General features: G+C 39.7%; 1 protein-coding gene across 3 annotated transcripts in view; it reads left to right on the forward strand.

The window, feature by feature from the left end:
* Nucleotides 1–1094: 1094 nt before the first annotated feature.
* pak4 (p21 protein (Cdc42/Rac)-activated kinase 4) overlaps nt 1095–13309 on the forward strand; it is a 51697-nt gene continuing 39482 nt past the window's right edge. For 2 of the 3 annotated variants that reach the window (XM_085429355.1, XM_085429354.1), the window contains exon 1: nt 12010–12179. The gene's annotated coding sequence lies outside the window, so the exon portion shown is untranslated. Of the gene's footprint in view, nt 1248–12009; nt 12180–13309 lie in introns of those variants that run through there. The other variant, XM_085429352.1, reaches the window with a different exon arrangement.

Consider the following 13309-nt stretch of genomic DNA (forward strand, 5'->3'; position numbering starts at 1 on the left):
TCCAAGTATCTGTTCTCAAGGCTGTAGTCCCACCTATCCATCACCACCTCTGCATCACACAGGGCCCAATAGGAGCCTGGCGCTGTATCAGCAAGTTTTGTTCCCGTCTCTCCTGGTGAATCATCAACCAACCCCATTTGCCACAGTTTTATTTACTAAAGTTAAGATAAAACCTACCATATGAGCTCATAGTGAGGTTGTTTGTCCCTGTTATTGATTGAATTGTCTCTGTTTTATCAGAATTTACTGCATATTCTACATATTAATGCATGTACGTATGTGTGCCTGCATTGCTTGGACATGGTAGATTAAAAAAACAAAACAAAACAAAACTAGCCACCCCCCAAAAATATATTTGACAACATGGTAAAACTGGAATTTCTGTTTTTGGTGTGGGACCCCAGTATTTTTAGTGGCCCTCTATGAAAAAATTCTGGAGGTGCCTCTGCATGAGACTCCATCAGTCCCGCAAATATGACGATTGGCTACATTTGTAAAACAGACTGTTTTGTACCACTGTGTTTAGTCACTGTAACATTAAAACACACTCTACTGCCATGAGATCAATACATTTCTTCTAAAAATTGTATTTTTTTGTTTGTTTCTCTTGTTGTAACCTTACATTAACTCTCAAGATATAAACTTAGACAATTCTCTTATGGAAAGCATCTTGAAGTGGTTAGCAAAGGGGTTTACTGAAAGGTTCAAATTCCCAGGTTGGCTGAGACCTTTCTGGAGGTTTGGAGTTTAGATGTTCTCCCTGTGCCCTCGTGGGATCTCTTCTGTTACTCCAGCTTCCTCAAACAGTCCAAAGACATGCATGTTAGGTTAGCTGGTGATTTTAAAGCAGCTGGATGTAAGGTATATGGAGAGTGCAGAGCAAATCTTTGTCATGCCAAGAAGAAGCCATATGTGAACATATCATTGTGTTACAGCAGCGGGATAAAGAATAAAAATAGTGCAGTCTACCGGTGGGCGGTAATGTTTACCAACCACAAAGAAGAAGAAAAAAAGCCGAAGAAGAGTCGTCTCCCGGTAGCCCGTCGCTAACTCGGTTTCCATGGAGATTGGTTTCAGTTTCCCGGATGTTCCAGTTTCCTCTGTTCAACATGGCGTCGGGAAAGTAAGACTTCGGCTAATATCACACAGTTTGCCCTGAAGTTAGTCCGCTCCCGCCCTTCTGATTTTTGGAGAGTTTCCAAGTACGTCGCGGGGTCGGCAGAAAAAGTTTTCCTGGGACATCCCTGGTGAGTATCCCCGCGTGGCTCTGACTTCGGTTACCGGACCGTGCTGTGGGTTAGCTTGTGGCGCGTCTCCGCTCCCCGCTGAGCCGCTAACGGAGGCTAGCGTTAGCTGCGCTCTGGTCGGTCCGGCCAGTCCGGGTGTGAGGATACCGGAGCAGCCTCCTTGAGTCTGCTCTCCTTGTGTTTGTGTGTTAGCTGATGAATCACTCAAAGCGTAGACTAAAGCGAATCGTGTCTGAGCTGTGGAAAAAAAATCTGAGGGCCACTTGTGAAAGTTGTTAAACAATTAAAATGTGAAGCTAACTTTAGGTTCAAACTGTCTTTCTTTGCTAAGATCTCATAAGCTCACAGGATGGCTCATTTGCACACCCAGGAGACAAACGGGTTCTGGTAACTCTGAGTCTGCTAGTCTGCTTTCCGATAAGTTCAGCTGGTTCCTGATAATCAGGATCACGGTGAACTTCCGTTTTCACCTGTGAAGGAGGACTGAGTTGTTTGTGTGGGCAGGCTAAAGCAGGAAAATAGGATATTAAGCTGCTCCCTCTCTCTCTCTCGTGCATGAATGAATTCTCCTTTTTAGTCTCTTTTCCCCCTCCCGCTTCTTTTCCTCTTGGCTGGCGGATGTCATGTTATGGATTGCATTTGTGTTGTGCTTCATGAGTGTGCAGTAAGAGGAAAGGGGGGTTTGTGTTTGTAAGGTCGTGCGGTTGGTGCTGGGCACACCATACATTCCTGGGATGCCAGAGAAGCTGTATGAAAGGGTCATTCCTCTCTCTCACATATGCACCATTCCCAAACAGCAGCGGGAGCATCTACATCATATATGGCAAAATATTCATCAGGAATATTCACGTGTTAAGTTGCGAGATGGGATGCAGCTGCAAGACAGCTGATATCCATCTACTAGTAAGTGAGATAAACAGTTAAGTTTATCTGCTGGAGAGTTCAAAGGCAGTGTAATGAAAAGGTGAAAGTCTTTTAAAAAGATGTTAGTGTTTATAGCACAGAAGTGGGAACAGATAACAAGAAAAGTACATTTAAATAAACTGTGGGTACATGAGGATAGGATTTAGGCCAAAGTCTTTTAACAGTATCAGCTCAGAATTTCACAATCAGTACAGCCATATTGAAAAGTTATATTTTTGTTAGATAGTAGCTAACTGACTAATATCTGTAATTACGACAACTACTACAACTATTGTAATTACAACTAATATCTAAATTACAGCCTCAACTGAATCTGAAAGAAACAAATGGCAAGTTTACTGGAAAAAATTGGACATGTGTGTGTTTTCTTTGAGTGATTGTTCATTGTGAACAAAAACACAGCATATGTGCTGAATATGAATCTAACAGTGTTGAGATAACATGGTTTTAAAATACCTTGTTAGGTCCCTGATAATTTTAAAATTATACAAACCAAAGCCCAAAGGGACAGGTGAAAGGAAGTAATTAGCTTTTCTAGCAGAAAATGTTTAAGTTGTGTTTACTTTTTCGGGTTTCCAGAACAGCTTTAATAAAAAGCATCTTCTTCTGTCTGCTGCTAGTTGTAGAAACATTGGAATTGTCTGCTCTGTGGTGAAAAACGAGGAGCCAACTGAGGTAATCAAACAGGAAAAACAGGCTGGCAGGTTAAACAGTCATCCTCACTGACATGATATGTGGACCAGATAAACCAAATCCACGCAGGTCATAGAAGCAGCAGACAATCAACAAGTGGAAAAATAAACGACTTTTGTGTCTCTGCATCACACAGGGCCCAATAGGAGCCTGGCGCTGTATCAGCAAGTTTTGTTCTCGTCTCTCCTGGTGAATCATCAACCAACCCCATTTGCCACAGTTTTATTTACTAAAGTTAAGATAAAACCTACCATATGAGCTCATAGTGAGGTTGTTTGTCCCTGTTATTGATTGAATTGTCTCTGTTTTATCAGAATTTACTGCATATTCTACATATTAATGCATGTACGTATGTGTGCCTGCATTGCTTGGACATGGTAGATTAAAAAAACAAAACAAAACAAAACTAGCCACCCCCCAAAAATATATTTGACAACAGCATGGTAAAACTGGAATTTCTGTTTTTGGTGTGGGACCCCAGTATTTTTAGTGGCCCTCTATGAAAAAATTCTGGAGGTGCCTCTGCATGAGACTCCATCAGTCCCGCAAATATGACGATTGGCTACATTTGTAAAACAGACTGTTTTGTACCACTGTGTTTAGTCACTGTAACATTAAAACACACTCTACTGCCATGAGATCAATACATTTCTTCTAAAAATTGTATTTTTTTGTTTGTTTCTCTTGTTGTAACCTTACATTAACTCTCAAGATATAAACTTAGACAATTCTCTTATGGAAAGCAGGAAAATAGGATATTAAGCTGCTCCCTCTCTCTCTCTCGTGCATGAATGAATTCTCCTTTTTAGTCTCTTTTTCCCCTCCCGCTTCTTTTCCTCTTGGCTGGCGGATGTCATGTTATGGATTGCATTTGTGTTGTGCTTCATGAGTGTGCAGTAAGAGGAAAGGGGGGTTTGTGTTTGTAAGGTCGTGCGGTTGGTGCTGGGCACACCATACATTCCTGGGATGCCAGAGAAGCTGTATGAAAGGGTCATTCCTCTCTCTCACATATGCACCATTCCCAAACAGCAGCGGGAGCATCTACATCATATATGGCAAAATATTCATCAGGAATATTCACGTGTTAAGTTGCGAGATGGGATGCAGCTGCAAGACAGCTGATATCCATCTACTAGTAAGTGAGATAAACAGTTAAGTTTATCTGCTGGAGAGTTCAAAGGCAGTGTAATGAAAAGGTGAAAGTCTTTTAAAAAGATGTTAGTGTTTATAGCACTTTGTGTGGCAGACAAGGGGCATATAGAGAGTCTGTTGGGAAAGGAGCATAAAGTGTATGCTGCTGTTTGGTTTTTGTTTGTTTTTCCTTAAAGTAGGATATCAGTATTATACTTTATTATCATCCTGAAAGGAGGCTCCAGTTGGCTCTCCCTGCAGGGTAAAAGAGGGGGTTTTGTGGTACCCTGGAGGTTTCTCAAAAAGCCTTCATCCCAGTATAAATAATCAAAACTGGTCCCAAAAGATACCGCTTAGTGTTTATTCTGCTTGCTGGCAGGAAACTTATAATACTACCTGGCAGGATAAATACATTTAACAACACTTTTTAACTTAAATTTTACTACTTCATAATAATTTCCTTTGGCTAACACAACAATAAACTACAATGTCTGCGGGTAGAAGTCTGTTGGGAACCATTGCTGCATCCATCTCTCCTTCATTTCCTGCCTTCAGTGCCTGCTGGCACTATGTAACAGGGCCAAACCTAAGAGAGCCCTGCCAGTTTCAGTCACTGACTAGCAGTTTCACTGGCTGAAATGAAACCTGTTCCTGAATTTATTCCCAAGACCATATGATTTATCGAAGTGCTGTGACTCATTACTGATGATGATTGAAATGATGACACAGATCTTTGGGGGGACAAAACAAAACTAGAACTTTTGGCCTATGGGTTAGAAATGTGTCTGGAGAAGGAAGAATAAACCGACGTATAGTAAAGCATGATCATGGCTCAATGATGTCAGAGACTTCTTTGATTCCTCAGGTAATGCAAAAGCCTACAAAGTATAACAGGCAACATGTAGTAAGTAAAATATCAGAAATCCTGGAAGAAAATGTAATGCTGTCAGTGAGGAATCATTGATGGACCTTTCAGTAGTAGTACAGTGACCCAAGCATACCTCAGAATATTGGCTTTGGGTTTCAGAAGAGGATAGATAGTGTCTGTCTGAACCATTAATATGGAGAAGCTGTGGTGGGACTTGACTAAGGTAGTTAGAAAGAAGTGTACTTATAGTTACACACTTTGAGGTGCTGTTTTATGCAAAGTTTACTGGACAAAGCTAGACAAACTTCTTCCATAATAAAGGCCCATTTGGCAGCTATTTCAGTGTGCAATGTAGGCTTTGGTGATAAACCTGCTGGACATTGAATTTATGCCAACAAACCTAATACACAATGGGGCTAAAGAGTTTTTGCTTGTAACTGTATTTAGCAGTAAAGAAGAGGCATTCAAAAATATGTCTGATCACTCACTATATGCTACTTTTTTCAAATTCCTCTGCAGTTTCTGTATTTCCTTTGCTCATATTTATAATGCAAGCTGCAGTACCTAAAATCTACTGAGTCTGAAGGATTCACTCCAAGCAGATTTAAGAGTTTTTCTTGATTCCTGGCCAGTTTTTAGGTGAATCACAGCAGAGGAGTCGAGCCATAAAGGTGGAAATGATCAGAAATCACAGATGACTGTTGACAGATGTGTCCAGCAGGAGACAGAGCTGCTGGCAGGAGGGATGTTGTCATTGCTTTGATGCGAACTGACCAGAAGGGCCCGAATGCAGCTGCTGTTCAGGCTTCTTCTGTGAAGTCCAAACAGCTTTCACAGCGATGTACAAGGTGATGGCTGGAGGCAAAAGGGCAATAACAGGCAGGAGCATGAGGTGTGTGGGGGATTTGTTATTGAGTAAGAAAATGATGGTATTGGGGGGCAAAAAAAAATAAAGAAACAATTTTCTGGTGTGGTCTGAGTAAAGGGCAACAGGGTGTCTATTTCAAAAAAGAGATCAGAAAGTTGCAGCCACTATGTTTCCAGGTATGAAACTTTGAAGACATGACGGCTGTCTGGCACATTTGATTACATTTGACTAGTCTGCGATGCACGGTTTTCCTTTTTCACTTAGTTCTGATCTTGTGTGATGACTTGAGGTGGAAAAATGAACTTCTGAGCCTTTGAATAGTTGAATTGTAATCAATTCAAATTTTTAAAATGTAGGAAATTAATTTCCTTCATTTATAAATAACCGTGAAGTTCATTAGTCACCACCACCAACAGCAATTAAAGCCTCTACAACCCCACATTTTAGTTTGTAATATATAGAATAATGTGTTAATAAAAAAACAACAGTTTTGACCTTTAGTCAACAGAGATAAAAAAAATAGGATACACTCCTCTTATCTTATAACTAATACTATGGCTCAAGCTCAAATTAGCAGAAGAAATGGTTGCCTAAATGTTTAATTGGGTTAAAATCTTTACCCGATGAAATGTACCATTATAGGCTGAGCTTTATAAGGCCATTGCGGAATATAGTAAGTGGAGTAAGTTCCCCCTGTGAAACCAGAAGCCTATGAGAGTGGGAGGTCTTGACTATTTAGAAGTTCTTTGTTTGTATCCACATGTGAAGTTGCAATTACCTCCATTTTCTTTCTGTCCTGTTTGTGTCGTTGCTTGTTGAGTTGATGCTGTAGTGGAAACATTAAAATCTGACTTTTCTCATGGGGCCTGATCGCACAGATAAAACTGTGTGTGAGAGAGGAATCAGAGTTTAGTGAGTAAAAAGAGGGAGAAAAGGGGGGGGGGGGGGGTGTTTGTGGAGAGGTGAGCTGCAGAGGTAACGGTAAAACAGATTTAGCTGCAGGCTAACAGCCAAAGATCTGCCCATACTGAGAAAAAAAACCCAAGACTTTAAAACAAGATCGTTTTAATTCATTAATTTCTCCTTTATAAGCTCTGTTTTTTTGCAAGTATATTTTATAGATCAGTGTTTAACAACCACATGTAAAATTTCTGAAACCAAGCTTGAAATCGTGACATCAAGCTGCCAAAAAAAGCTTTGGAACAAAAACCTACTTGTCTTACTTTTTCTCCCTAAACATAAGTTAATTTTTTATTAAAAATCTGCTCTGTGTATAGGGCTGCCACGATTAGTCGACTAGTCACGATTACGTCAACTATCAAAATCGTCGACGACTAATTTAATAGTCGACGCGTCGTTTGAAGCTTTGTAAGATCACAAAAGACGCAGGAATAAGTAGCAGGATTTAAGAGTGTAATAACGGACTGAAACAGAAGATGGCAGCACATATTTTTAAAAGCGCTCCGACGTTTTCAGAGACGTCTGTTACCCACTAGCTCGATAGCTAGCCGGGGGCAAGGCTCATTAGAGCCCGTGAGAACACCGGACTCCCGGCTAATCGTTTTCAAACCCACCGCCGTCTTTCGCTACTCAGGTTAAATATATATGAGTCACTTAGATAACTTAAAAATGTTATTGTTTGGCTTTTTTTTAGTATTTTATTTGTTCCTGAGTAAATCGGTTTGGCTGAGATTAAAGTTATAGTTTTTACACAGCTGAATAAACGTCAAGCAGACAGCTGATTATCAGAAGTGTGAGATGCTCGAGAATAGAGCAGGGCGAAATGGCCAAAAATATTTATCATGATATATATTTGAAAATTTGCGATAACGATATAACCGACGATATAATTGATGCGAGACAAAATACAACTCCACAACGTTACTAGCGCAAAAAGACAACCTTCCATTTATTTTCACTTAAACAAGAAGCTGGTTTTTATGTACATTAAAGCTTTATAAAAATGTAACAGTGCAAATGCAAATTCCTTGCTGAAAGTTTAACCAAAAGGCATTTCCAGTAGAAATGGGCTGACATATCCTGAGCATAACCATGTATAATATCCACTGAAGTTAAAAAAAGGTGCTTTGCAACATTAAACTGCAGTGTGCAGTACGCATTTTTCGGACCATAAGGTGCACGGGATTATAAGGCACATTAAGCGAAACAAAGCAGTCAGATAAATCAAACTTTATTAAACTCATTCTTCTTGCTTCCTCCACTTCTGTACCATTCATTCATTAATGTTGAATTCTCTGGCAGCTGCTCTATTCCCATGTTGTTGCAGTATATTAATGACTAACCTCGTATTGTGGATGGATTATCTCAGTTGTTCTCCTGACTGAAGTTTGGTCCGTTTACAGCATCCTGCCATGCGATTGCATTTGTCTCTAACCATGAAGAACCTTCACGTTAACTTTTATAAGTGGAAAAGTGTTAGTGTTCGTCCTCCAGCTTCACTGTTTATGTTATGCTAACATAGCTTTGTCTCTAGCGATCACGTAGCACATCATTATATACCAGCTAGCCCAACTTCAGTAACCCTACAAACGTCACTGCTGTTTAGTTTCCTGTCTTCATTTATGTTGGAAGTGATAGCAGAGCTGTACGTTTGATTTTTTTCAGAAATCTCTCAGTCAGAACATGCTATATCATGCTTAGGTAACTAGCGAAACTAGCGAGCTAACTTCCGCTAGCTTCCTGCTAACTTCTAACTCCGTTAAATGTAATAACTTTTGTTTTCATGGATGCCTGGAAGTTAAACTTTATAGTTACACCTGGTAAAGCAGCAATGCTGATCGTTTTATTAAAGATGAAAGAATTTAGACAGTTTTTAACTCTTAAGTGATGCTGCAGCGTTGTTTGACCTGAAGATTACGGAGTTTAGGACCCAGATTACTCCCAGATTTAAGAGCATCTTAGTCCGACAAATATGACAATAACAACGGCCGCTTGCATGTTCTGCAAAAAAATGTGCTTTGTTGTGTATCTGACGGACAAACACCAAACCAGTTCCACATCACGGAAGTTGCACCATTTTTACAAACCAATTCTGGTTCATCTGTTTCACTCAACAATCGGCCATGTGCGTATGAAAACAAAGGCACTGCGCATGCGCGTTTCACTCCCATTCTATCACGATATTTCATTTTCCTATCGTTGCCTAACATTATACCGGTATTACCGTGAACGGTATAATATGGCCCAGCCCTACTCGAGAATATACTCCGGTGTCCTGTTATATTTTAGATAGCAAGGAGTTTATTAAACTTCACCGAAACAATCTGCAAATTTCATTAAAATGTAATAAACTATCATCTTGTCTTTATTTTTAGTTAGCACCTTAAACACTTAAAGCTGTAAGCTAATGATAGTTATATAAGAGCAGATGCTGCTGGTGCAATAAGGTGTACGTTTTACATCCAATGGATGATGATCTGATTAGTCGACTAATCGCAAAATTAATCGGTGACTAGTCGACTATCAAAATAATCGTTTGTGGCAGCCCTATCTGTGTAGGACTCGATTAGCTGTTTGTGGTGTGCTCCACATCCAACTTCAACCACCAAATGCAAATTATCATCTTTAAAAGTGGAAGATGTGGACATTATCAGTACATATGACAAGATTTAGGTGAAAAATCATGTTCAGGGGGTGGAAAAAAAGGAAGGGAAGATGAGGGATAGGGGAAAAACAGAAATGATACACTTACATCAGATATTGTGATTCTCACTGTAACAGGGAAAGAGGTCCAGGCTTATTGCATTAGAGGGGGGAAAATCCTCTGTGGAATGACTGAAGGAGCCAAGATCAACAGAGCCCTGTAAGTGCTCAGGAACAGAGGCAAGAACACACGAATAACATGAATAATAATAATTGTCATCATCATAATAACGCAAAAAAAAAAATCAGTATTAAAAAAAAGGAGCTCATTTTTGACAGTTTTTGGTGTTCTGTGTCTGTGTCTGGAAAAATTGAAATACTTTACAGTGAGTTTGTTTTGCAATTGATATCATCATTTTATCTTTTACACTGAGTGAAGCTTGAAATCTGCATTCTTAGCCACAGTTGAAGACAAAATAGGACTTTAGAGCTTCTTATATCGAGTCTTTTAACGATGGTCAAGCAAAGCAAGTCAGTTTCAGCACCATGGGGCATCATTTTCTGACATTTTGTTGATTAAATTGAATTGAATCCCAGCATGCACTTATGTTTGCTCGCACAGTTGTCCTACTTTAAGCTGATAAGGCAAGCTTGCTCATATAGAGATTTTACAAACGATATCGATATTTGTGGATTTTGGCTGTTTTTTTGTTGTTGTTTTTTTACCTGAGTTGTGCTGGTGTATGGCAGAAGTGCGAGGGCAGACACAAGGGAAAAGCAGATTTTTTTTTTGTTTTGTTTTTTCACTTGCATAACTTTAGATACTTGGGTGTGTAACATGTTACCTTTGCCATATATGTGATGAAAAATAAGGATAAGCCTGTTAAATCCCATCAAGATGAGAAAACTACATTAGAAATTTAAAATTTGATCTTTTTTAATACAAAGGTTTGAGTTTTTCATAATCCCTTCAGTGGGATTTCTGAGGAAACCACTGAATGTAACTGGAATGCTTTTTTGGCATGGAAATGTCCAAGCTGTCCAAACGTATTAATGTGAGCCTTTGCTTGATTACGGACTACACAGTGGTAACTGCCTGTATTTTCACAGCTAGCGTTAGAAGGATATTTGCCAGCTTCTGATTGCAGTTTCTTACCTCTGCTGAGTTTGGCGGGCGGCTCTCTCCGGTAGACCGTAATTCTTGGATCAGATGAAAGCCGGCCTCGCTAAAGAAAGAGCAGACTGGCATGAAGTTTGGCTTCTTCAGCACACCATCATCTCATTGCCTCTGTTTTCCACAACATGTCGTCATTATGTAATGATGGTGCTGTTCTGAGTCACATGCTTTACACTATACCTCAATGTTTAACACAGCTCTAACACTGAAACAACGCTTTTGTTGATGGGACTGTAGCAAATTATGATGAGAGTAGTTGAAGCAGAACTATCATGCTTGCTGAGTCTCAAAGAAAAACACAACGTTCTTAAAAAACTTAAGAAGCCACTCCAGGTTGTCAGACTAGTTGTTAGTAAGCAGTGTTTTTGTGTGTGGCGATCTCTTATCTCTCAGCTAGTCCTGCAGCTTAAGTCAATAAACATCAGTGCTGTCTGTACTGCAGGTGCTCGATAGTTTGGGCTCTCAGGAGTTTGCAGCGTGGTTCAACCCTGCAGGCTCTTTGTCACGTCCTGCTGCAATTGGGGAGAAAAGTTAGTGTAAGGCCCTCTGCAACAAAGTTTTAGGCAGCTGGTACATAATCAGGATTGACCTGTTGGGGGACGACTACAAACATGAGCATGATTGGTGCAGTAAAGGCAATAAGTCGTTAACTTAATTTACATCATTCATTTAATTTTTCTGTTATTTCTGATAATTCGATAAACAAAAAATAATACTAATAAAATAATAGTAATAATGCATAAGTAAATAAAATGTCAACATAACTAGTGAAAAAATAATCTAATATTGATTGGTGATGATAAGTGTGGTTGGTTGTTTATTAGGATTACTCAAAAGGTTTGGATTAGTGTTTTTTGCTTGGAGGGTCTTGGCTGAACTGGATTAAGTTTCATAGTTGATCGGGATTCCGGAATTTTTTAGTCTTCTTCACCACGATGAGATGAGGCTAAATTGGACATTTTGTGTCATATCTTCACAAATGCAGATGAGATGTGAATAGAGATCATCTTAATGTTAAAAAGAAAATACCACAGACTAATCCCGATCCAGCTATCCTTCTGAATCCAGAAGGATCCTGGATTCATTTTTTCTTTTCTTTTTTTTATCTGGTGGTCTTAATGAAAAATTTTCATGACGTTGGAACGAGGTTAAATTTTCCTAAACTAAGCTTCCATAAACCTCAGTACTTCTGCATTTGTCAGTATGTGCTTAATGAGCAAAGGTCCTTCAGGTGAGTTCACAGCCAAACTAGCTCGTGTTCACAGTGTGTGTGTGCTGGGAGCTAGCTGGTGTGCTCCATGTAGCGCTCTATCTCTTTATCATTGACCTTTCCACATTCCACAACCTGCCTCTGGAAGTCAGCCCTCATTGGCTGCCACACTGCATGCTTTGTTTGAAGTTGCCGTCGGGATTGGCAGGTTTGTATGTTCCTGGATCTGATACGTTGAGTGGACTAGTTCCTGCTGTATTTTTACTCTCTGAGGAATGTGCCTTATCCTTATGGAGGCTGACACTTTGTAGTCTGTTGGAAAGCTGATAAAGCGTTGGCTTCACAGCACTCTGAGAAACTCCTGATATAAACTGATCTTGTATTCTGATGGATAAATGGGTCATATTATTATGAACCAGCCAACGGACTATTGTCTTGATGCATGCTAAATCATCCAGGTAAGTAAATCCCAAAAGGTTGATTCCGTTGATCTGGACGCAGCATGTTCAGTGGGAGAAACGCTTCGTCACTCATCCAAGTGACTTCTTCAGTCTCAGCTGACTGCAGGTTTCCCTGTGATCAGTGGTTGTTGATCAATGGTCATGACAATTTGCATGTTAATGATCAAGGAACTGACCTCACAGCCCGTTGTTCCTTCAGTGGGCTAGTTTCAGTTACTGTGCAAATGTACTGTTTATAAGACTGGGGAAACCTGCAGTCAGCTGAGACTGAAGAAGTCACTTGGATGAGTGACGAAGCGTTTCTCCCACTGAACATGCTGCGTCCAGATCAACGGAATCAACCTTTTGGCAATCGAGTATTTATTAAACTACACACCTTATAATTTTATGATTTAATTGTTCTTAGCTCTGCACTGATACTACAGAATGCACAAAATAATCTACTTCCAAACTATCTAAATTAGAGTTACATTGTGAAGTCATGGAGGAAAAAACTGTTTAAAAAAGTAAACTGTGTACCTGTCAAGGGCATAAACCTGTAGAGTAGTTGTGACTAGAAACTCCAAAAACATATACATAAAAGAAATAAACAATGAGGTGGGCCTCTCAGTGTTCATGACAAACTTGTCTTTATCTTTTTACTCTTTCAATGTCAAAGATTTGCCCATTTGTGTTCTCGCCCTGAAATCTGTTTATTTCCCTCTTTTGAAACTAAGCAACCATATCACAATTTTTCTATGAGCAGCTTTTAAATGTGTTTTTAAGCAGCGATGTTAACACAATACATTGGCAAGATTTTTGAGTCTAAGATAATGTGTTTCATCGTGTAGTCTTGACATACTCGGCCTCCGCGAGTCCTCCATGTGTTGATGGTTCTGTTGACATTAGCAGGCAGACGTGGTATTTCATAGCAGGCTGGACAGCACTAATTTGAGCCGTACTGGCAGGTCCTGCCATGCCAGAGTGACTCATATTGTCATGTGACAACAAACAACAACAGAAAGACCTAAAAATGTTTCAGCCAGGAAATAGCTCATCATTCATCCTTTGTTTTAACTTTACTTGGTATTTCAGAGTAAATGAATCCATTTTAGGGCTCAAACATCATTCAAACTATAGATTTACAA

Source organism: Rhamphochromis longiceps, linkage group LG14 (genome assembly GCF_057381845.1).
Source record: "Rhamphochromis longiceps isolate RC_006_pf linkage group LG14, R_longiceps_female_GT1.1, whole genome shotgun sequence".
Lineage (NCBI taxonomy): Eukaryota > Metazoa > Chordata > Actinopteri > Cichliformes > Cichlidae > Rhamphochromis > Rhamphochromis longiceps.